Source organism: Mus pahari, chromosome 7, assembly GCF_900095145.1.
Source record: "Mus pahari chromosome 7, PAHARI_EIJ_v1.1, whole genome shotgun sequence".
Lineage (NCBI taxonomy): Eukaryota > Metazoa > Chordata > Mammalia > Rodentia > Muridae > Mus > Mus pahari.
The window spans coordinates 79,366,017-79,389,053 of NC_034596.1; the positions used below are offsets into that span (position 1 = coordinate 79,366,017).

General features: G+C 49.4%; 1 protein-coding gene across 1 annotated transcript in view; it reads right to left on the reverse strand.

Annotated features, from left to right (window-relative positions):
- Window positions 1-17,878, reverse strand: part of Elmsan1 (ELM2 and Myb/SANT domain containing 1) — a 68,309-nt gene extending 50,431 nt beyond the window's left edge. The window contains exon 1 of the mRNA XM_021202037.2: window positions 17,767-17,878. The gene's annotated coding sequence lies outside the window, so the exon portion shown is untranslated. The remainder of the gene's footprint in view (window positions 1-17,766) is intronic.
- Between the last annotated feature and the right edge of the window lie 5,159 nt (window positions 17,879-23,037).

Genomic DNA, 23,037 nt, shown 5'->3' on the forward strand with positions numbered 1-23,037 from the left:
ATCCAACACTCACTGCATCCAACACTCACTGCATCCAACACTCACTGCATCCAACACTCACTGCATCCAACACTCACTGCATCCAACACTCACTGTATCCAACACTCACTGCATCCAACACTCACTGCATCCAAGTTTCCTTAGAGAAGGAACTGAGAGGTGCGTTGTAAGAGGCATGGCAGAGCCACTTGGCTACTACACATGCTGATCTGATGCTGTTCCTCATCCTTCCTAGGTCAGGGGTTTCAGTCACTAATCTCACTTGTGCCAACCTGTCACCTCATTCTCCCAGTTCCCCAGAACTGGGGAAGCACCCCAGGGCCCTCTCGAGCTCTAAAGCCTGAGGCTTCTCTGCAGGCCCTCTCTGGCCAACCACCTTCCAAGGAGGTCACCTCTGACCCTTCTGCAGAAGCTCCCAGACAAGCCCTGCCTCCCCTTAGCCTCCTGTCCTTCAGCCTCTATCCCAGGGCTCCCTGCCACTTGTACCCCAGCAATCAGAAAGCTGAAAGCCAGAGTCACTAGGGTGGTCAGCCCCTCAGGTGTGAGGGTGAATCAGACCCCACCCAGTCAGGAAGGGAGGAAGGGCTTCTGAGGAGGAAGAAGGTGAGCAGGGTTTGACGCATGCGGAAACACAGACAGCAGGTCATTGGGAGGAAAACTGTAGTCTCAGCAGCGATTTTAAAATATGCAAATCAGAACGCCATTAAGGCCCCATTACAGCTGAGTCAACGTGAAAATAAATAAATAAGACATGAAAGCTGCTGTCGGGAGGGCTTTGGGGAGACAGCTGTTAACACACTGCAATCGGCTTAACTCTTCCCAGAAGGTGAGCTGACTTTGTCTTGCAAGAGTCTTAACACTCTGACCAGGTAATTCCGATCAATAGACCAGTGCCCATGAAAACAATCGGAAAATCTACAGAAATCTACTTTGCTTAAGGTATGACACAGCAACAGGCTGAAATGTGAATGGGCTCAGTGCACCGACCAATCTGATGAAATCACACGAAGTGTCAAAATTAGCCCAAAGAAATGTGTAGAAGCTGCTTTGCAAACAGACACCCACAGGAGCAGCAGACGCAATCAGGTGAGAAGTCTGAACCGTGCAAACTGTTGCTGTGTAATGTTTGTCCTGTCAGGCAGAGGAGGTCGGTAAGATTGCTGTGTTCCTAAACAAGATCTGGAGCCAGCCGGGGCCAAGGTCCCAGAGGGGCAAAGTGGCTCAAGCCCCAGGTATCCAGATGAGGACAGGAAAAGAAATACAAACAGGTAAAGGAGGGCGAAGGGTTGGGGCTGAAGGACCCCAGAACTTTCTTTATCATGACAACTTTGAAAGACACCTCTCACAGAAAGAATGAAGTTACCCAAATAAACCCACGCCATTTAACCCCACACAGTCTCAGTGCTAACTCTTATGGCTGCAGGCGTGCTCTCAGTTTTACTAATGCCTCACGTTGGCAGCTTCTGGGGGGATACCAAGGCTCTTTGTGGGCTAGCCTAGGAACCCAGAAACCATTTATAGCACGGTTTCTATGGAAATGTGTTTCAAGCTTCAAAAGAACCAAGCAGCTGACGACCGTGGGGCAAACATGTGATCTCTAAATTAGGGAACTGAGATGGGCGGGTCCTGGGCTCAGGAAGACGACCTGCTACTTAGATTCTGCAGCAAATTAATTTTCAGCCACCAGCAGTGATCAGAACTAAGCCAGCCGGGTGTGGTGGTGCACGCCTTTAATCCCAGCACTCGGGAGGCAGAGGCAGGCGGATTTCTGAGTTCGAGGCCAGCCTCATCTACAAAGGGAGTTCTAGGACAGCCAGGGCTATACAGAGAAACCCTGTCTCAAAAAACCAAAAAAAAAAAAAAAAAAGAACTAAGCCAACAATGGGTGACGATGGAGTCACAGTGCCTGTGAATGGCCACCATGTGCCAAGGAAATGTGACAGCCTGCCCTCCACCACAACCCCGACTCTAACCATGTGTATGAGCATTGCTTGTCCTGGAAGACATGAAACTATCCTGAATATCCCTCACAAGCATCCAGGCAGGCCCCCAGCCCATGTTCTTTTCCCAATTTCTCTTGGACCTTGGCAGACCTCCAGCCAGAATGTCCTATTTCAGTGTGACCACAGACCAGAAGAACGCCAGATCTTTGACAGTTCTGGAATTTGGTTTTAGCACACAAATGCCTGAGATAACAGAGTCCCAGATAGGCCTGGACATATCCAAGCCGATCTCCAAGGGCCATCTCTGGTGGCCCTTGTTCTAGCAAGCTCCAACCGGCCCGCTCAAGACACACCCAGAGATCTGTAGCTCCACCCACCCCAAGACTCCAAACCCTGCCACTGAATATCCATTTCCTACTGAGGTCACAACCCTGCATTGATCACAAGGAAAGAGCAAAGGAAAGGTCTCCAAACTGAAAGAACATGTGTCAAAAACGTTCCCCACTTTGAAGAAAAAAGCTGCACAAAAGGGGTTAATATAAGGGTGACGGGGCCATTCGCCGGGGCACACCCATTTCAAAAATGCCCCAATATGACAGAAAAAAAGTTGGCTCTCAGCGGGAGCACAGCTCCAAGCTGCAAGCTGAGGGCAATATGGGGTCTCAGACACTCTCTTTGATAAGCCAAAGTGAACTGGTTGAAGGCGGAGTTCCATAAGGCCAGCATTTAAAAACAACTCTACGTTTAATACTGAAATATGTTCTACAATGGACACACCCGAGACACTACCTCACCAGGGCCCCACCTGGCTGACGCTGGGCTGTGGAGGTCAGTTTACAAATCACACCCTGCTACCTGTTAGGAACTGCAGAAGAGAGAGCTGGCTCTCGCCACCTGTGGCTAGGGCTTGCAAGTGAGTGGGTGGTTCTGGGCCTCGAGGGCCACATGCTCATCCGGTTGGCAGGTTCCCTAGAAACTCAGGTGTGAGCAACCTCCTGGGTCTCTGAACCGCCTGGGGTTTCACCAACCAGCGTCAGGAGGCAGGGTCCTAATGCTGTTAACGTTGAAGTTACAGTGTGCCGGTCAGGACAATCTCAAGTCCGCAGCCCCGGCACGCAGCAGCCGTAATAGCTGATAAGCCCTGAGCAGTTGGGCCTTGCTGGTGGTAACAGATGGGAGGCTTAGCGTCCCTCCCTGACCTTCCCACCCATTTCCAAAGTCTTTGATGTTGGGGCCTAATCTTTTGAAAGTATAGATAGTATACATCAAACATACAAATATTCTAAGCGCGGCCTCTTCACCTGAGTCCAGCGATGGCATTATGTCGAGCTTATACTCTGATCAAGCATTGGAGATGTTATTCACTCACTAGGATACGCAGAGGCAGTTTTATGTTTTACTTAGTGGCATTGAAATTCATCAACATTTTCCCATGAATTAGCAGCACCTTCATATTAATGCAGTACAACACTCCCCGGAATCCAGGTATCATAAATTATGTAGCCGTGTGGAACCCTGAGGCAGTTAACAGTTTTCTTGCTATTTTAAACAACACTGCCACAAATACCTTTGTGCTTACAGCTCTCTATTCCTTTTTAGAACCATTTCCTTAGAATTAATTCCCAAGAGGAGCTCTAATAGGTGAAAGGCAATTAGCATTTTCTTACAGCTTCAAGCTTGGCATTTAAAAATATAGACTGTTCCCTGTTTTCCAGAGCTCTTCTGACAATTCCTCTCAAATCCAGCAATCAGGGCATACACCACCACCACAGCCCTCGCCTCCGCTGCCTTTGTATGTATCAGAGCTCTGTACATGACTATCTCCTCCCTCCCGTGTGCGTGTGCATGTGCGTGTGCGTGTGCGTGTGTGTGTGTGTGTGTGTGTGTGTCTGTCTGTCTGTCTGTCTGTCTGTCTGTCTGTCTGTCTGTGTGTGGTGAGGTGCGGTATGATGATTTGGTACGTGTGGTTTGTGTATGTATGTGCACACAGCCAGTACGTACGTCCGAGCGATCTTCGGGCCTCCACCCCCATGCCCAGGCCTGGGGTTATAGGTAATGTTGTCATGCCCAGGATTTTACGTGAACGTTAGAATCCAGACTCAGCTAATGCTTGTGCAACAAATGCTCTTACCCACTGAGCCATCTCTCCAGCAAAATGCATGTTTTTCCAGGGTGGAGAGAAAGCGCAGCAGCAGTTAAGTGCGCTGGTTGCTCTTCCAGAGGACCCTGGTTCAGTTCCCAGCACCTACATGACAGCTCACGACAGTCTGTAACTCCAGTTCCAGAGGATCCGACACCCTCACATGTCATACATGCAGGCAAAACACCAATGCACATTTAAAAGAGAGAGAGGGAGAGAATTATTTTTAAAAATACCTGCTCTTCAGTTCCTCTGTGGGTGGGGTACCTGGCATTAAGTCCTATGACTGAATGCCCTATGATGTTGGAGGCGGCATGACCACTTTGTTGAAGAAGAAGAATGAAAAAGAGACATTTGGACTAGACAGTAGAGGACTGGGTGGAAAAAGAGAAGAGCAGGTCCCACAGAGATGAAGGCTAAAGCAATGTCCACACACTGGCCATCCTAAAATAAGCTGAAACCTCTCTAGATATCAGCTCACACACATCTGCTGTGATGATCATGGGCTCCCCATGATCTGATCTGCCGAGAACAAAGATGGGCTCCTAAAGGAATCAGAGACACCAGTACTTCCAGGTTCTGGAAATGTGTCTAGGAAGAGCATAAGCCATGTAAACCAGCACTGGTCTAACAGGCACCTCAATTCTGACCAAAGGTGCCTCACTCGGCTTTGAGCTCATCAACCACAGTGAGAAAGATGTTTCCCACAGTACTCTCCAAGTGCATGCAGACCCAAGACGCCCATTTGGTAATGCTTCCTCAGACCTCTGGTTCCAACCACGAGGCACCATGAAGGCCCTGGCAGGTTGGCAGGTATCTCCAAACAGGGAGCCCGGAGAGTGTTCCAACCCTTTTATAGACACACAAAGACCCCAAGTTTCTGCTCTGGGGCTCGTACTACACCCTGAAGTCACTGTCAGGAAGGCAAGTTTCTCCTCGCCCTCTAACAGGAAGAGCAGCCAGACTGAACGGGGCCTTCATCTCTCCTCCACCGAGGGCTGGTTCGTTCTCCCTCATTCCCACTCTGTGCAGAGCAGAAGACTGTGCTGTGCAGGAGAACTGGGAGGCCCCTGAAGCAAGTCAGAACCCGTGCGTCCTCGGGTGGAAAGGTAAGTCTACAACCTCTAAGCAGGTTCCTCGCCACAGACACATGGTCAGAATGGCTCATCTGAGTCCTCCTCACAGTACAGCGAGGCCAGTAGCTGAGATCTGTATTCGGAAACTCCCTTTCTGCCTCAACAGGGTCTGGGAAGCCTCAAGGAAAACCATAGAGTAGCAAGGGGTCATTTGTAGCAGCAGAGGCTGAAGGAGACTGAGGGGGATTGGGGCTGTCCTTCAGACAACCAGTTTTGTGTGCAGGCATAACCTGAACGCCAGCCCCACTGGGCCCACGTCCCCTCAGGCTATCTATCCTTAGTACCCTCCCTGTGGAACCCCTACTGTGTGCCAGGCATGACTCCAGGTCAGTGAGACTCCAGGCTTACCCTGCATCTGACTCCCAACATTTCAGTTAGAAATTGATTCCAGAACCTCAAAGGCGGCGTGGCTCAAAAGGGGCAGTGTGGAAGCAGGTGACTTCTAGCTGGCTCTGTGGACCTCTGCCAAGAGGGGAAATGACAGGGAGGGCATGCCACACGGAGGGAACACTGAGCAGATACAGAGAGGAGTGAAAGCAGACAGAGGCAGTGAGGACCTGGCTCCCACAGGAAGGACTAAGCTAAGGCCACAGGGCTGCGTGCGAAAGGAGGTGGGTTGGGACTTAGAGCCAGGGCCTCGGTGCTCTTCTGAGGAAGGTGGGGTTTCTCCTGCAGGATGTGGGCAGCTCTAAGGGTTGTTCAGAAGGGTGACAAGACCAGAGCTGTATTTTAATAGAATAACTCGGGTCCCTCGAGACTTCGTTTCCGCCTTACTGCTGCCCTAAACACAATGTATTTCATCTCGAGATGCATAGGCCACTTCAGTGTAAATTAGCTCAGAGTCAATATGGCAGGGGGTACAGCCTTTTCCCCACTGGCCTGGCAAGCCTGACCTGATATGGGTCCCGAAGCTTCAGGAGAAAAAAAAAAAAATCCTCAACTCCTACTGATGGTCAGTCGCCACAGCTAAGGCAGTGGTGAGTTCAAAATTGCATTTTTTTTTCTTTTTCCTTTTTAGAGAAATTAGTTGATTTGTCTAAGGCTATTGGAACCAAACGGTCAAGGAACGTTTGCTTCAGAGAGACGGTGTAAGGACAGGGACGGGGCTGGAGCTCATAGCAACTTTTGGGAAGTTGAGCAAGGATGTAACAGGCGATGCTGACAGTCCCAGGCAGACAACGCCCCAGCTGCTATCTCAGGGGAAAAAGGCTGGGTAGAACATCTTAACCTAGATTGACATCTTCAGAACTGACTAGAGCACCTGAGGCCTCAAACGTTTCACAACCCAAACTGGAGGCCAAACACTAACCCCTGGTCTGAAAAGCAAGATGGTGCCCTCCCAACTACCTCATGATCCTGAGCGTCTCCTGCAGCCTTGCAAAAGGAACAAAATCCCAGTCTTCACAGTTACCTAGAGAGTGAGCGCCATGCCTTGGCGCGTGTTCCCGTGGGGCAGCGCGGAAGTTTTCCACATGGAATCAAAAGTGCCGGCCTGCCCACGTGCTGGGATGCTCGTCTTTCCCCGCTGGAATGACTCCAACCTCGGAGAAGGAGCCCAACTGCCAGCAAGACGCTCAGCTCTCCAGAACATACAAGAATCCTAGAGCTCAGCCGAAGGTGAAAGATTTGGAAAGATGTCCAAAAAGATTATATGATCATGAAGAGGTGGATGTTTTAATGGCCCAAGAGCATCCCTCCTGTTTGGTCTCATTCTCTCCCACCTCCAGCATTTCCGATCACGCCAGTCAAAGTGCTAGAATGGATTCTATGGGGGACCCCCTTCCACTTAGCATGTGCACTCCGCCCTCAGCTTCAGAGAGGGTTCCGCCCACCACGGAGGAAGCCGCAAGTTCCAGAACTCAGCTTCCAGGAATCAGCAGCGAGCACACAGAGAAGGTAAGCTGAGCTGACCTGATGGCTTTGCCTGGAGCAGGACTAGGTCAGGACCCCCAGAGAGTTACATATCAGAGAGCTACAATACAATTCGTAACAGTAGCAACATTAGTTACAAAGCAGCAATGAAATAGTTTTATGGTTGGGGGTCATCACAGCCTGAGGAAGGACGAGAGCCATGGCTCAGAGCATGAGTAGCGGTATCCAAAGGCAAGGGAAGCTCAGAACTCATTCTGGAAGGGTGGGGCCATCCCCGGCCTGAACTCAGCAATGATCCGCGGCCAGTGTATTCATCACTTTGGCTCGGATTCTGGCTATCCAGCTTCCCACCAATCCTGATGGATTTCTGAACCTCCCTCCGGGACATGCAGTGGGATACCTAATACCCTTCTGGTAAAATTCTTTTCAGTTCAGCTAAAGTCACCGTCTACAGGCAGACCTAAGAACTGCATTCACCCTGTGGATCTCCCATCTACACACAGACCCCTGTGGCCCAGGAAACAGCACTTCGCTCAAGCCAAGGGGTTTCAGCTGGGGATGTAGCTCAGCTATAGGATGTTTGCCTACCGTGCATAAGGGGGCAGGGAGGAGAGATGAAGGGTTGTCTCTCTCTTTCCTTCTGTGAAGAGTCTAATTCCAATGCCTATAACTATCCCCAAAGGATCACAGTCGCCTGAGAACCGTGATGTGGCAAGTGCTGTAAAGGCTACAACTCTGGAGCTTAAACTGAGCAGACGCCTTGCATTAAACGTCTATGTGTCCAAAATTAAAAGCAATCCCTGCTGCCCTGGACCTGCTCAGGGAATGGTGGACTCGGGCTGAGGAAACCTAGGATGGAGACCTTGCAGGAAGCCATAGCCCAGGAGATGCCACCCCACCCCCACCCCCACCCCCTCCACAGCAAAGCTTCCACAACTTAATTCCTTAACCATTCCAATGCTCTGTCCTGTTTCCCCTCGGATCAATAGTGGATCTACCTTAACCCAATTTAAGAAAATCTAATGGAGAACTCTCGTAAAGTGCAACGCAGCATAATTTTGTGCACGAAATCGCAGTCCCTGTTCTCATCATACAGCAAGTTTTCTCCTCCTCGGGCTTTCCTGTCAGCCTGTGTTCTTCCTCTCTCGTCTCGGTGCCTTCTCAGTCTCTGTTGTTAACTCTCTTCAGCCACAGCCCTTAGCCAGTGATCTCCCCACTTCCTCCTCACATGAAGTCATTTTCTCTGTGAGCTACCACAGCTTTCTATGTACTGGTGATCCCCCCCCCCAAAAAAAATCTGCTCCAGAATGGCCTACAGACCAAAAAGACCAGAGAGATGAACAGGCTTAGGGTGGCAGCCATCCTTCTTGCTTAAACGGTGTGTCTTTGGAGTAGCCTCGTGAAAATCGGGTGGGCTACTGAGCTGGAAGGGCCAAACCCCACAAACAGTACTTTGGGGGTTTCCTGCTGCAGACCAATTTGCCCACTGGACATCTCTCTCAGATGTCCCAGAGGTTCCAACCCAGTATGGCTGAACTCAGACTCAATTTTCCCCTAAAACCTGCTCTTGCATCCATGCCTTGAGCAGAAATCTGAGCTCACCTTTTGACTTCTTTGCACTGAACACTCAGTGGGTCCATCAAGCTAAGTCCTCACATCTCCTTAACCAGCTTCTATCTTTCTCCCTCTTTCAAGGACTGTAACACCTTCTCACTCTGGCCCTTTGGGTCCCTCTTCCTCAAGCTCCAATTAATCTCTGTGAAGCAGTTTGAGTGAGTTTTGGAAAGGAAACACCCGTCCCATCCCCACCCCCACCCACCTATCTAGAGCTCGCTGCTCCCCACTGCCTCCGGAGTGGTCCAGACCTCTTTGCTGGCACATCCAGCAAGCTGGCCTGTGCAAGCTCACAGAGTCTCTCTCTGCCATTTACAATTCGCTCCCTAGCCGATGTGTTGTACCTCCAGGCCTGGCTGAGCCGTTCCCTGTCCCCACACCGCCCTGGCTCCCTTTGCCACCTGGTGGATGCCTACTTGCTTTCAGATTCTCAGGAGGCTCAGGCAGCCCCACCTTCATTTTTGTGAGGGCGGGAGGTGTTCTGTTGTTTTGTTTTGTGTTTTCAAGAGAGTTTCGCCGTGTAGCCCTGGCCATCCAGGAACTCGCTCTATAGACCAGGCTAGCCTTGAATAGAGCTCAAGAGATCCTCCTGCCTCTGGGATTAAAGGCTTGTGCCACCACCACCTGGTAAGCCTCTCCTTCATTCACTTCATGGCAGTCATATAACACACATACCCTGCAAGGTCATACCAGGCCTTCCCTGACTTTCCACTCTCCCTTGACCACGGGAGAGTTAACTAGTCCTGAACACTGAATTACCTAATGCTTAACTGCTCTTGGACGGTGTGTCCCCACTGTCCCCTGGGAGAATACAGATGTGGAGTGGACACTTGAACTTTCCTCATGCTCATATCCCTAATGCTACTGGACCTTGCTTTCTTCAAGGCCGTGCTCTCACTAACCGAATGTGGCGTGAGAGAAAGCTGAAGGCAGGGAGAGAGAGCACCTTGTAAGCCACACAGTGCAAAGTTACCCCAGCTATGGTTTCTTCTCCATGACCAGAGACGTCAGATTCTAAATGCCATCTGCCGGCACCTCCTCAGTGAGGTGGTAGAACACATCTTGAGACCCTGCCTCCTTTAGTGCAAGACAAGGTGCCGGTATGCCTGGTGGCTGGTTCCTGAGGGACCCCAGAGCGCATGCAGGAGAAGACACAGAGCCATATTGCTTACTTCTCTGCAAGCCTCTTGCTGGCCTTCAGCTCGAAGGTCAAGGAAGGGTAGGGGCAAGCAGAGGGTATGCCGCAAACCATGGCTTTAGAGCGAGGTACTCCATCCACATGGGCAGTGCCCTCTGTCAATCCCACACCAACCACAGGCAACTCAAACCCAAAGCTTTCATCTGTAATCCTAGGCGAACGGGGGCGCAGTTTAAAACCCGCTCCATGGATCTCTCTTCCATTATCCCCTGAGCATCTATTTGAAGAACCTTTCTTGCTTAGCCCCACACAGTTATTTTCTAACTTACAGCCCTCATGATCTTCCCAGGAAGTGCACAGCAAAGGGCTCTCTTACCATGCTCATTTACATTATACGAATTCAAATAGTCAAGCTTAGTAGAAAAGAGGAGAGAGAGCAGACAGGGGAGAGGATGAAGGGGGGGGGACAGAACATAATAGAACAAGGGGGAAAAACAGCCATTAACACCTGCCTTTCCAATCAGGAGTAAGCGGTGCTAAGAGCTCCCAGCCTGGTTTGGTGGGGTACGGTGGGATACAATAGCATTTAAATGAACTACTAGTTCATACTACATATCCCTCTCCACCTGGTGTTCTTCTATAAATCTTCTTCTATAAATAGGATGCATTAAGATAAATCTAAGTATCACAAGCCTATATGATGCAGGCATCACCGCGCAAACCTATAATCACAGCACTTGGAAGCCTGCAGGAAGATGGCAAGTGGGAAGCCAGCTTGAACAAAGAGCAAACTCTTAAACTCTTAAGACAGCCTGGATTCAAGGAAAGACCCAGAAAAGGGTGGGGGTGGAACAGAGCAACTCTGCCTGCTGAGAGCCCCCCCCCCCCCGTGTCCACGAAAGGACTTGCATGGTTAATCTTAATTATGTTTGTATTCCTTGCCTTATCTACTGCCCACCAAATTCCATTCTCCCAGGGACAGAGTCACACTCAGGTGGCTCTGCCCTCTGGGTCTCACCCAGGATACAGGCTTCTGTGAGCATAGGGGACCCGCTCACTAGAGCTCCAAGGCTATCCCACAATGCCCTGTGTTAACCGGCTGTTTCAGGGCATCAGGTCTGTGTTGCTGGGCCTTCTCTTCATTTCTCCCAGGAGCTGGGATGGTTGCTAGAAAGCTTGGTTGCTGGGTCTGGCTAGAAAGCTTGGGGGGCTTAACAAATTTCTAGCTTAAAATCAATTAAGAGCTAAAGGTGACTGGTAGGTGTGGAGAGGGTGGAACACCTTTAAACCCAGCACTCAGGAAGCAGAGGCAGGTGGATCTCTGGGAGTTCAGAGCCAGCCTGGTCTACAGAGTTCCAGGACACCCGGGGCTACAGTGAAACCCTGCCTTGAAAAACAAAACAAAACAAAACCAAAAAACAAACAAACAAACAAACAAACAAAAAATGGAAGAGGACGGAAGGGGAGGGGAGAGGAGAGGAGAGGAGAGGAGAGGAGAGGAGAGGAGAGGAGAGGAAGCGAATCCTGGATGGAAGGTGAATCCAGTGTATTTGTTTGGAGTGCAAGGGCTGGCAACGATCCAAGCATTCCTCTGTAAGTGACTAGTAGCATAAATCACGGTATTCACACAGCAGAGCAGAGTTCAGCCTCAGGGACAGCAAGGCTACCTCACATGGGCTGATGTTAGAACAATCTCCAAACTTCTGTGTGTGGCTCCACATTTCCCTGTTTGCTAAGCCCACACCTGGAAGAGGAGCTGAAAAAAAAGTTACGTGTAGTTGTCTAAGAGAGAGGAACCATAAGACGACAGGAGTGGCGAGCACCAGAGGATGGGTCCTCCTTTACAAACTTTATGTCATCCATCACATTATCAAGTTTCTCTTCTGTGCATGTGTGTGTGTGAGGTATGCATGCATGTGAACGTGTATTTGTGTGTGTGTGTGTGTGTGTGTGAGAGAGGTATGCATGCATGTGAACGTGTATTTGTGTGTGTGTGTGTGTGTGTGTGTGTGTGTGTGTGTGTATGGATGCATGAATGTGTGTCCATGGTCACACGGATGGGCACACACGTGTACAAGTGTGCACATACACATGAAGGCCAGGGGTGGATGTCAGGCATCCTCCTCAAGTGCCTGTCATCTTCGGCACTAACGCAGGGTCTCTCACTCCATCCCAGAGCACACTGACTCACTCATCGAGCTAGAAAGCCAGCAAGCTGCTGCTGTGACCTCATCTCTGCTGGGATGTCAGGCCACCCATTATGTCCTTAAGTGTGTACCGAGAATTCAAACTCCAGTCCTCAGACTTGCATGGCAAGTACTCTGTCACTGAGCCATCCTCCAGTCCTACATTAATATTTTATAATATCTTCTGGGCTTTGTATTTTTCTTAAGAAAAAAATCTTTCTCTCATGACTAATAATATGTATTTTTCTAATTCTCTTTGAATACATGTGTGTATGTATGTACAGCAATCTCTTTTGTCTCTGTTGAGGTTATTTTGACTTATGTTATACCCATGTAACATATCATTTGGATCTCGAACTATGCATATATATTAGCTTCCTAAATAGAAAACTGGGGAGGGGCACCTACTAAATTTAAACAACACACCGATAGGGTATGTTTTCTAATATGTGAATTACATCTTGGGTATAAAAAAAGAAAAAAGAAAAAAGAAAAGAAAAACCGTGGACTGGTGAGATGGATCAGTGGGTGAGGACCAGAGTTCGATCCTTAGGATCCGTCAAGGTGGGGGAAGGGCACTGTCCTCACAAAGTTGTCCTCTGACCCCCACACATGCACCAAGTCACACATATGCATGCCCACACCCACTCACACACATCACATACATAATATTTTTTAAAAAGAAAGGATCTGATTTACAAGGTAGGGTTGTGGGAGTCCGAGCCTGAGAACTCCTCAAGCCTCCTGTCAGAGCTTAGCCAGGATCCCCCCAGACTTGGTTTTTGTCTTTAGCCTAGTTTTAGAGGTCAGCCCCTGATTGCACAAAGCAAGCCTGCAGCCACCTGGGAAGCAGGCCATCTCCTGTCTTGCCTCAGGTTCCCTCAGAAGGCCAGAGAAACCCAGAAAATAAGCCCTCGGCCCTTAAGGCAGGCCCCAAGGCATAGCAGGACATCACTGGCAGGACAGCCCACCCAATCAGGTCAAGGAGGAGGGAGCCTGATGCTGGAGAGATACTATCTGACACCCAATGAGAAAGTGGTGCTAGACGTGGGGGAAATGAATGAGGTGAAGAGTCAGAAGGGTCCAGCGACAGGCTAACAGTCAAGAGAGGCAGGCCTGGAAACATGTTTGCAAGTAACACCACGAATCATGGGTTTTGAGGTTATGGCTTATGTGCATACTTATGCAGAAGCAGACAAATTCAACTCTAACCTTTTGTATCATTACTATCATCACCACCGCCACCACCATCATTATGATCATTACCACCATCATCACCACCACCACCACCAGCACCACCACCACCACCATTATCATCATCGTCGTCATCATCATCATCATCATCATCATCATCATCGCCACCACTACCACCATTCATCGTTTACCAAAATGTGCTGTAAGTGGAGGAACAGGTCTAGGGATATAAATATATACAAAACAAGGATGTCCAGCCGAGTTCTAAACTGATCACTGTCATCTCTCTACAGCTACATTTAAGAAGCTGTAGAGCAGCCATGCTCAACAGAGAAGCTGAAAACCCTTCCACCAGAGCTAGGTTCTCTTCAGCAGAAGGCCCCAGTGGATGTTACCAGAGTCCCAGGCAGAGCCCACAAGTTGGGGCAGGGAAATGCTAAAGGAAAGAAATGGGAAGACAGCAGGGCTGAGCCAAGTGGAAGAGAGGAAGAGGGAGGTATTCCCGGCATCCAGGAAAGCCTGAGAGGCCAAAATGCTTGCCACCAGTGATTGGACAAACACCCACAGTGGGTCACTGGGTCAGGGCTGTGATGGGAGGCAGGAGAACAGCAGAGGCCAGACTTCTACGACTGCCAGCCTAAAGTTTGATCCTTACCATGGAGACAGTGGGGAGCCACTGAAGGCTGCTGGGCAGAAGGCTGACCCTTGCCTAAGGGCATTAATGGTAAGATTACAGAGCAGCCTTTATCTGAGGCTTATTCAAAGCCTCGTGTGGATTTCAAGTGGTACTTAAGACACAAAGTCCTAGCACTCTGGCCCCGTGTCATGTGGACCAGGAAAAGAACATTTAAGGGTCTCACAAAGAAGCGCTTCATGGAGGCCTCAAGTGAGGGCTGATTTATACAAGGAACCAAGCATGCATGTGGTTCCGCACGGTCAGCCGCAGCATCTGGAAGATTGCAGCACTTTCTTCAGAGTCTGGAATGTTCTCTTCAGCCAGGGCTGTTCCACCTCCCTATTTTGGAGGTAAGTTGTTATGTCAAAACACTGCATCGGTAGTGCAGGGCCTGAGGCAGCAGAAGGAATCAGAAAGCTAGAAATATAAGTTTCAGCTTGGACGACATAAAGGGCCCTCTACACTGAGATCACCTTCTTCACAACGGCTGCTTCTCCCGGTAGCATTTTGATTTTTTTTTTTTTTTTTTCCTGGAGTTGCTGAACTCCACAAACATCCCCTGTAGCATTTCCTACTGGAGCAATAAAAGTATCTATTACCTTCCTCCGGTTTTGAGTCAGAGCTTCTTTTCTAACTGTGCAAGGCAAGGCTGCAGGAGGGGCTGGGAACTCAGTTGCGACATAAAGCATTTACATAAGGTGGGTGAGGACAACGGCCCCACCACAGGGGCAAGTTCTTTGAACAAAGGCAAAGCCTAGTATAAACCAGGGGAAGGGCCTGAGCTCTGTGTGAAACTCAGCCAGGCCAAACTGGAGATGTGGGGGACAGACCAGCAGATGACTCCACAGCTCTGGGGAGCAGGCCTGGCAAGAGGCCCCTCCCTGCCACCCTGCCAGCCACACCAGGGGAGCTTTGGGAGTCTCGTCAAGGACATAAAAGACCATAAAGGCAGAGTTCCTAGGGGGTCAGAAGGAAGCATGTTCCTCCAATCAATCTTGGTAGTGCTAGGACCTCACGGAGGCAGGGTTTTCTGGTCAGGTGACAAGAACCTTGACAGACAAGTTCAGTAAAAACTCAATATCCCCCTGGAGCAATCGGGTTGCGAAATTCCAGGCAACTCCTACCTTAGTGGGGCTTTTGTTCTAAATCTATTCCCCTGTGGCTGCTGTGGAACTAGAGTTTCCAGAACTCTCCTGATTTTACATGCTTTTCCTCCAGTCTCTGAAAGCACACAGATACCTGCCCGGGACTGTGTGCCCTAATGTTATGGTCTGACAAGCGGTCACTGTGCCAGTGACATACAGATGACACAAGGCTGCAAACCAGCCGTTGGCTTCCAAGTGAAATTCCACTGTTTGACTTGGGAAGCCATGAAGGAACACCAGCATGTTCCGGTTGGTCACCAGTACCTGCTGCTGGGAGCAGAGGACCATGCGTGCACTGCAGGGGGGTTGGTGCCAAGCAGTCACAGAGTAGCACAACAGGGAAAGGGATTGCCTGGTGAATCTCAGCCCAGGACAGACTGTATGACTGACACTTGGGATGACAGAAGGATGACCTTGCACAAATGCAGCACTCGCTTTTTGGTCTCCGAAGGATTGTGCTGGTCTTCCACTACAGTTGAAGCTCTCAAGAAACTGTTAGCCTTCTCCTATGTGCAGGTTGGGCCCCTGTGGTAGCTTGAATGGGCATGACCCCCACCCCCACCCTCGGTCCCCACAGACTCATACATCTAAATGCTTCGTTGCTTGTTAGTGGAACTATTTTGGAAGGATTATGATGTGTGGCCTTGTTGGAGGAGGTGTGTTGCTGGTAGAGGGCTTTGGGTTTTCAAATGCCTATGCCAGGCTCAGTGCCCCTAACCCTACCCCCGCCCCCAAACCTGCTGCTTGTGGATGGATCAGATCTAAGTTCTCAGCTACTACTCCAGAGCCATGCCTGCCTGCTGCCATGCTCCCCACCATGATGAGCCTGGACTCACCCTCTGAAACTGTGGGCAAGTCCCCAAATAAATGATTTCGTTTATAAGTTGCCTTGGTTACGGTGTCTCTTCCTATCAATAGAAAAGGAGCCAAGACAACCTTCCTGCAGGGCAGGATTTGTATAGATATGAAGACCCGACCCCTGTCCTGTAGACAGTACTAGGGAAGTAGGTGTAGGGACTGCACTACAGAAAACGTGTGAGTCACCCTCACCCCCACACCCATCGGCCACACAGACACATAGTCTCAGAGCCTGGCACATTTCCTTTAGCCACTAAGCATGCTTCCCCTTTGCCCAGAACACAATAAAGGAATTAGGACCCACCTAAATGTCTGTAGCTGATCCTTCAAGGCTCAAAGTCTGCCTGACCAGCTCAGACATACATGACCTGTGACTCTTCTTTATAGCTAGCCCCAGTCTTGCAATTCTGCTAATTCAAGCAGCCCTTCCGTGAAGACAGGATTGGACAGTCATCTCCTATCTCCTTTTCCTGCTGACGTCATCCCACATTTTCTCAGGACAAGTGAAGGTACAGTTCTTGGCACAGTGTTCAGGCTGCCTAAGATATTTATTCTGTAGTAAATAGTAAGGAGAGACGGCTTTCCTGAGTAGGCTCCAAACTCTCAGGAGATCAGCAAGCTGTCAGAGGTTAAGGGAAAGACAAGGAAACAAACTATCCAGCAAAAGTTAAAGGGTAAGAAAAATTCTGGGACTGCAGTTCAGGCCCAGATCTGTTCTAAGCATTTGCAATGCAAATCTGCGTTTTGTTCACCACCACCAAGAGCTTGCACAATAGCGTGTGTATAAACATCCACGCCAACAAAGCCTGACTGTGCAATCACGCAGTAATTACAGACCGGCAGGAAGCTGCTGCTAGGGACTGCACTATTCCAGCTCTAGACATCCCATCTCCAACTGTCCGCGGCCTGTACACACATTCCTGCACACATCGTCCTGTCCCCGCCGCTGCTACAGCTTCAGGCACAAACCAAGGAGCCCTGGCGCCAGCTGCGGGGCCACGCCAAGACCCCTGCAACTATGCAAAGATGTCATAAACTTCTCAGCTGTTCTTTAAAGACCCAGAGTCACGAGGCTACCGAAGGCAGGCGGCAGGGAACCATCATCAAAGTTCCCAGGCAAACTCCTGCAGCCCTAGCAGTTTTAGAACACAGAAAAGAACAAGATGCCACGGAGTCCACTGGAAGCGGCTTTCTGGGTTTTATATAGAAAACACTCACATATGTACGTGGGTGTGCTGACAGTTTTTATGGCTAAATTGCAAAGTGTTAGGCCTTCGAGAGCTTACTGTTGGGTTCGGGGCTTGGGAGGGAGGGTGGAAAAGTGCAGAGTCGGGAGGGGCTCGTTTCAAGCTGGTTGGAAATGGATAGGGCTGTTGACCCAAACTTCTGAGTTGCTCTGCTCTTCGTCACTGCAAGGCCGAGCAAACAAAAGTAGAGGGAAAGTTCCTGTAACTTCCTTCCTGCAACCTGGTGGAGGGTTGCGTAGAGGAAGGGAACGTTCCCCGGGGAAACACCGGGAAGGGCTGGAAAAGCAGCTGCACGCAACCCGAAGAGATGGGGCGCGGGGTGGAGGGCTGGCTCTGATCGCAGGTCCGGGGAGGCCCCTTCCTGGCATCGCTGCGCTCAGGGGGTCGATCCCGGAGAGGGCTAGGCTGCAGCCAGGCCGAGGCAAAAGAACCACCTCAGGGCGCCACACCGGCCGAGATCTCGGCCACCCTGCCCCTCTCCTGCACCCCCCACCCCCAGCGCCCCAGGGCCCGGCCCGCGCCGCCGAGCCCCAACGAATTCCGGATCCCCCCCTCCCGCCCCGAGCTCCACGTCGGCGCCCCCACAGCGGGAAAGCCACCAGGCTCCCGCGACTCACCTGCACGCTGGATCCCTGGGCAGCTCCGAGGGGGCGCGGGACGCAATTCGAGCGCGACCAGCAGACTCAAACTTTGTTGCTCTCGGGACGGCGCAGTCGTCACTTCCTCGCCGAGCAGGCGGCGCGGCCCCGGCTGTGACCCAGCAGCTCGCTCGGCGGCGCGCAGGGCTCTGCAGCCTCCTGCCCCGCCCGCGCCCCGGCTCCGCGCGCCTCCGCGCGGCCCCCAGCCAGACCCTCGGTTCCCGATGCTGCAGCGGCTGTGGAAGCCTCGTCCCAACCCCCACCCTGCTCTTGGATAAAGTGTGATCGGAAGCTCCCTGCTCTCCCTTGGGTCTAAAAAGTGGCGTTGGAGCTCAGGGGCTGAGTTCAAGGGACCCTAGGAGGAAAAAGTCCCCCACCTACATCCCCCCTTTCACGCACGCGCGCGCGCACACACACACACAGTCGGGAGAGAGAAGAGATAATAAAGGTTTTCATTTCATTTGGTATTTGGACTAGAGAGGACATATGCGAAAACAGTGTATTATTTCCCTGAATAATGCTAGGCCAAACTCCATTCTCCCGTCCTCATGTCCCTTACAGTTCTGCACAGTTGCCAGTGGCTTTCCCCGGGTGGCACTTGTACACGATGTTACCATGCATTGTATTTCAGGAACTATGTCATCACCCACGTCGGGTCTGGGAAATAGCCGTTCTGTTCCTTTTCTTCTCGGATCCCCACCTCTTCCTTGTGCACTCAAGTCTAAGAATCTGTGGAGCCTGATGCGTTCGTTCGGGTGTCATCATTAGCCAGAAGTGATTTTACAAGGTGGATCCTGGACGCAGGAGCTTCGGGCAATCGTAATTTTGAAGTTTATCACTGCCCAGAATAAATTTTCTCGGAGTATTAAAACTTACATCGACAGAGAGCTGCCTTTTGAGCCTCTGGCGACCAGTAAGAAAGCAGTTACACAGCAGTGCCCAAAGAAAGACTCCTAATTCCCTTAGGTTAGAGAGAGAACTAGGCTAGCCTTTGCTGTGGTTTAAAATAATAATAATAATAAAATAAAATAAAAAGCAGACAGCCAAAACTTCAGGGCAAGGTTTTCCCAACAGAAACGTTTAGTGAGGCAAAAGCTTGCCCTGGAAAACAGGGACCCATAAAAGGCCATTCAGAGACCTCAGCTAAAGCTGGACAAAATTTTCCCTTTCCCACTTCCAAACTGCTCCTACTAACACATTGGCCTGATAACATCTCCCAGCCCTCCCATCTCCTCTTTAAAGCCCAGAAAGCCCTCTGCTTGAGTGCAGGTTTTGTGTCAAAAGGTGATGTAAGATTCATGGAAAATAACATGTGGAAATACCTCCACCCCAAGTCTGCTTAATACCTCAAGAGAAGCCACAGACTCACCCAAAGATAAGAAGCATGTAGACCCTGACCCAAGCTCTGCTCACCTTGTAGCTACCAGTGCACTGGGGTCTGCCTTTTATGGAGACATTACAAACACAAAATGTGCAGTGGATGGAAAATAATATTGTTTTAAGAAGTAAGTACATTATAGACTTAAATACAATTCTTTGACATCTTATTATTTCATAATATGATGGAGTGAAGGTATGGTGGAGGTACTCCCCATTTTGATTTTTGGAATAGAAGTAATTCCTTACAACAGTGACCAGGCTTCTGAAGAAAACAGTGTTACTCCATATTTGCTAAGTCTGGAACCGTCTTTTTATTGTTGTTCAGCATTGTAATTCTAAATCCTCTGTGGTAACTTCATAAATATTCAGTATTTCTGCATGCCCAGGAGTAATTATCAGAGCCCACAATGTGTGAAGGCCTGACATTCACACAAGCATATACACAATGCTTTGTCTTTGCCCAGTGTGGCATTTGCTGGAAGTCTCGGGACACTGTGTGGAAGATGTGGTAGATAGCTCCCTGCCAATGATCTCTGCTGCCTGGCATTCACACCCTTACACAACCCCTCTTCCCTAACTCTACTGACTCAATTCTAACAAACAGAATATATGGCAAAAGAAATGTGATGTCATCTGTGAGACTGGGTTATAAAGAAAGCTGTGGCTTCCAGCTTGGGCCATCTCTGTGTCTCAGTCTATCGTGCTCCTTGCAAGGAAGGGAAGCCGACCACCCGTGTTCTTAGATAGCCCTTTGCAAAGGAAGCGAGACCTACCAACAACCATTTGAGTGAGACTGGAAAGGGATGTCTCTCTCATACCCCATGTTATCCAAGCCTTCCAAAGTCTCTTAGCCCAGGAATCAGTTTAACAGTAATCTCAATAGCAAGAGCAGTGGAGGTGACAGTGTACGACTTTAGGTACGCGGAATCTACAAAGCTGGTTCTAGGACAGCCAAAGTTACACAAAGAAACCCTGTCTCTTTGAAAAAAAAGAAAAGAAAACAAAAACAAANAAACACCACCAACAACAACAAAACCCAATAAGCTCATCCCAGCTAAGCTACCTGGATGCCTGACTCACAGAAACCGTAAAACAATGAGAAATGTTTGTTATCTCAAGCCGATCTGTTTGTAAGGATGTGTGTGCATGTGTTACTGCAGACTGAACCCAGTCCCTTGCTCATGCTAGGCGAGTCTCTGAAACACTGAACTACTACAGCATTCCCAGCCACGCTGCTGTTTTAGGGTAGTTGTTGAATAGCTGCAGATTTCTAACATAAAAGCCAGCACATAAGACAGTGGGGTCCTAAGGACAACCTCATGTGCGATGGTAACTCCTCCTCTGCACAACAGAACATAAAGAAGAAGAAGAAAAAATAAGGACCCTGAGCAGATTTGAGTCTAATACCTGAATCTGAGCCTTCACTCCTTTTGCTGAACAGAGGTTATCTTTCCTTTGAAAACTAGGTCAGAGGGTGTGGACTGCTGCACCATCCCTGGCAGCCCCGGTATTGGGTGTCACCTACCCCACAGCACATGCAGATGTCTTTGAGTCACAGGAATTTACATCTGTCCATGCATTCCCTTCCTCCTCCCAGGGAATCCATCCTAGCTTCCGAGATGCTGGCACTGAGAAGTTAGGCTTTGCTTCCAGAAGGAAAACATGACAGAAGTGACTTAAAACGCTGGCTGCCAGAAAGAGCAGGTGACTGGAGAAGTTTCTGAAACCTAGGAGTTGGCCCGGGATGTAGTTCAGTAGTAGAGCTCTTGCCTAGCATGTCTGAAGTCCTGGGTTCAAGTCCCCCTAGACCACCAAAAAACAAAACAGAAAAAAATAAAGAAAAGAAAGTTATGTTACTTTGGGCTAGGGAATATTGCCCATGACTGGCAAGCATACAATTTTATGTTTGATTCCCCAGCCCACCCACCCCCTCAAAAACAAATTAATTATCACAACTGAATTCAAAATAAAAACTGAAAGTCATACCTGGTGACACAGGTCTGTAAACCCAGCTATTCAGGAGGCTGAGGCAGGAAGGTCACAAGTTCAAAGCCATCCTGGGCATCTCGGTAAATTCTGCCCCCAAATAATAAGAAGTAAAAAAAGGCTATAACCCCCGGGTGGGGTGCCTGATTAGCTTTCCTAGGGCCTAATGCTCAATCAATCCTCAGTACTGTAACAATAATGATAATGGTAATGATAATAAATACGAAAACTAGAAAGAAAACCGTGTGATCCTGAGAGCAAGGCACCAGCCCGCTCCCTCTGATAGGAATCGCTCTCCCGCTCTCCCGCTGCTTCCAGGCTGGGAAGAACGGGCTGGCCACGTGACTGAGTCTTTTGCACAGCGTGGTTCCTCTCTGGCTGGAGCATACTATTTACTTTTAAAATACAAAACAAAAGTTTTAGGAAGTAGGAAAGATGTCACCCTCCATTAGCCCCAACCAAGGCAAGCATCTGCCCGCGATTGCCCTAATGTTCCCTCCCCGCCCCCAATCCCTCCAGCGGAGACTGGCAATTGGACCGGCCATTTCTGGTTTCCCTCCAGAGACACCAGGCTCTGATGTTTCTCATGTGCAGCGGCTGCAACCGCTGTGTTGCTACGCCGTCATCCGGTTGCTATGACTCGTGAGGTGGTGAATGTGCCAGAACGTGAATCTATTAATTTAACAGGAACTGGGCTCAGCACATATATTCCTTGTTAGATCATTTGCTTTGCTACCTAAACCACATCCAATGTCCTCAGCAATGGGCATGTTTCCTGGAGTCTGGTTTGGCAAAAAAAAAAAAATTCAAATGCCCTGACTTTTTTTTTTTTTTTTTTTTTTTTTTGGTTTTTCGAGACAGGGTTTCTCTGTGTAGCCCTGGCTGTCCTGGAACTCACTTTGTAGACCAGGCTGGCCTTGAACTCAGAAATCCGCCTGCCTCTGCCTCCCGAGCACTGGGATTAAAGGTGTGCGCCACCATGCCAGGCCTGACTTTCTTTTGTGTGTTCTCAGTTTTATGTGACCAAATTGCAATGATGGAGATGAAGGCAGAGGGATTGGTTCAGAAAGGTAGGGGTGTGTGTGTGTGTGTGTGTGTGTGTGTGTGTGTGTGTGTAATGGCTAAAATATCTGGTCCTCATTCTTTATGCATTTAGGCATTCTCTGCAGAAGTATATACTGATGTTAATAGGAACCCCTCTGTGAACCCCAAGTGCTAACTAGCAAGTTCTGAGCTCTCCACAACCAGTCCAGATGTTGTGGCTGCAACAAAAGGGATCCTGCTGTCCCTTTCTGCTGTGTTGGCCACATAGGCATTTTCCATTCACCCCTCAGTTACCATTCGCAGAATGACTTTTCCTGGGTGTGCTAGGGATGCAAAGAGCAAAGGGACAAAGTCTCTCCCTGGTGGCAGAAAATGACACATGGATTACAGAGCAGCAGGAGCAATGTTAAGGCTCCAGTTTTGCACAAGGCAGATCTCAAACGAGGGAGTTTAAGTCTGTGAGGGCAGAATCTGGTTCACTAACCATACTTTTTCTTTAAAAAAAAAAAAAAAAAAAAGTTAAAAATGATCAGGATGTGTTGTATTGAGTAAACACTGCATTGTGTTGCATTGTATCAGATATTTATATATTCATAACAGCAACAAAATTCCAGTTATGAAGTAGCAATGAAATAATTTTATGGTTGGGGGTTGCCACAACTTGAGGAACTGTATTAAAGGGTCATAGGATCAGGACAGTTGAGAACCACTGGCTTAATGAAAAGCTCATCAGACTCAGAGAAGGGCTCTGTCCAGCTTTCCACTGGGACAAACAAACTGTGCCTAAGGTTGATTTATATTAAGCCAGGGACAGCCCTGTTCAAAGCGAACCTGCTTGTC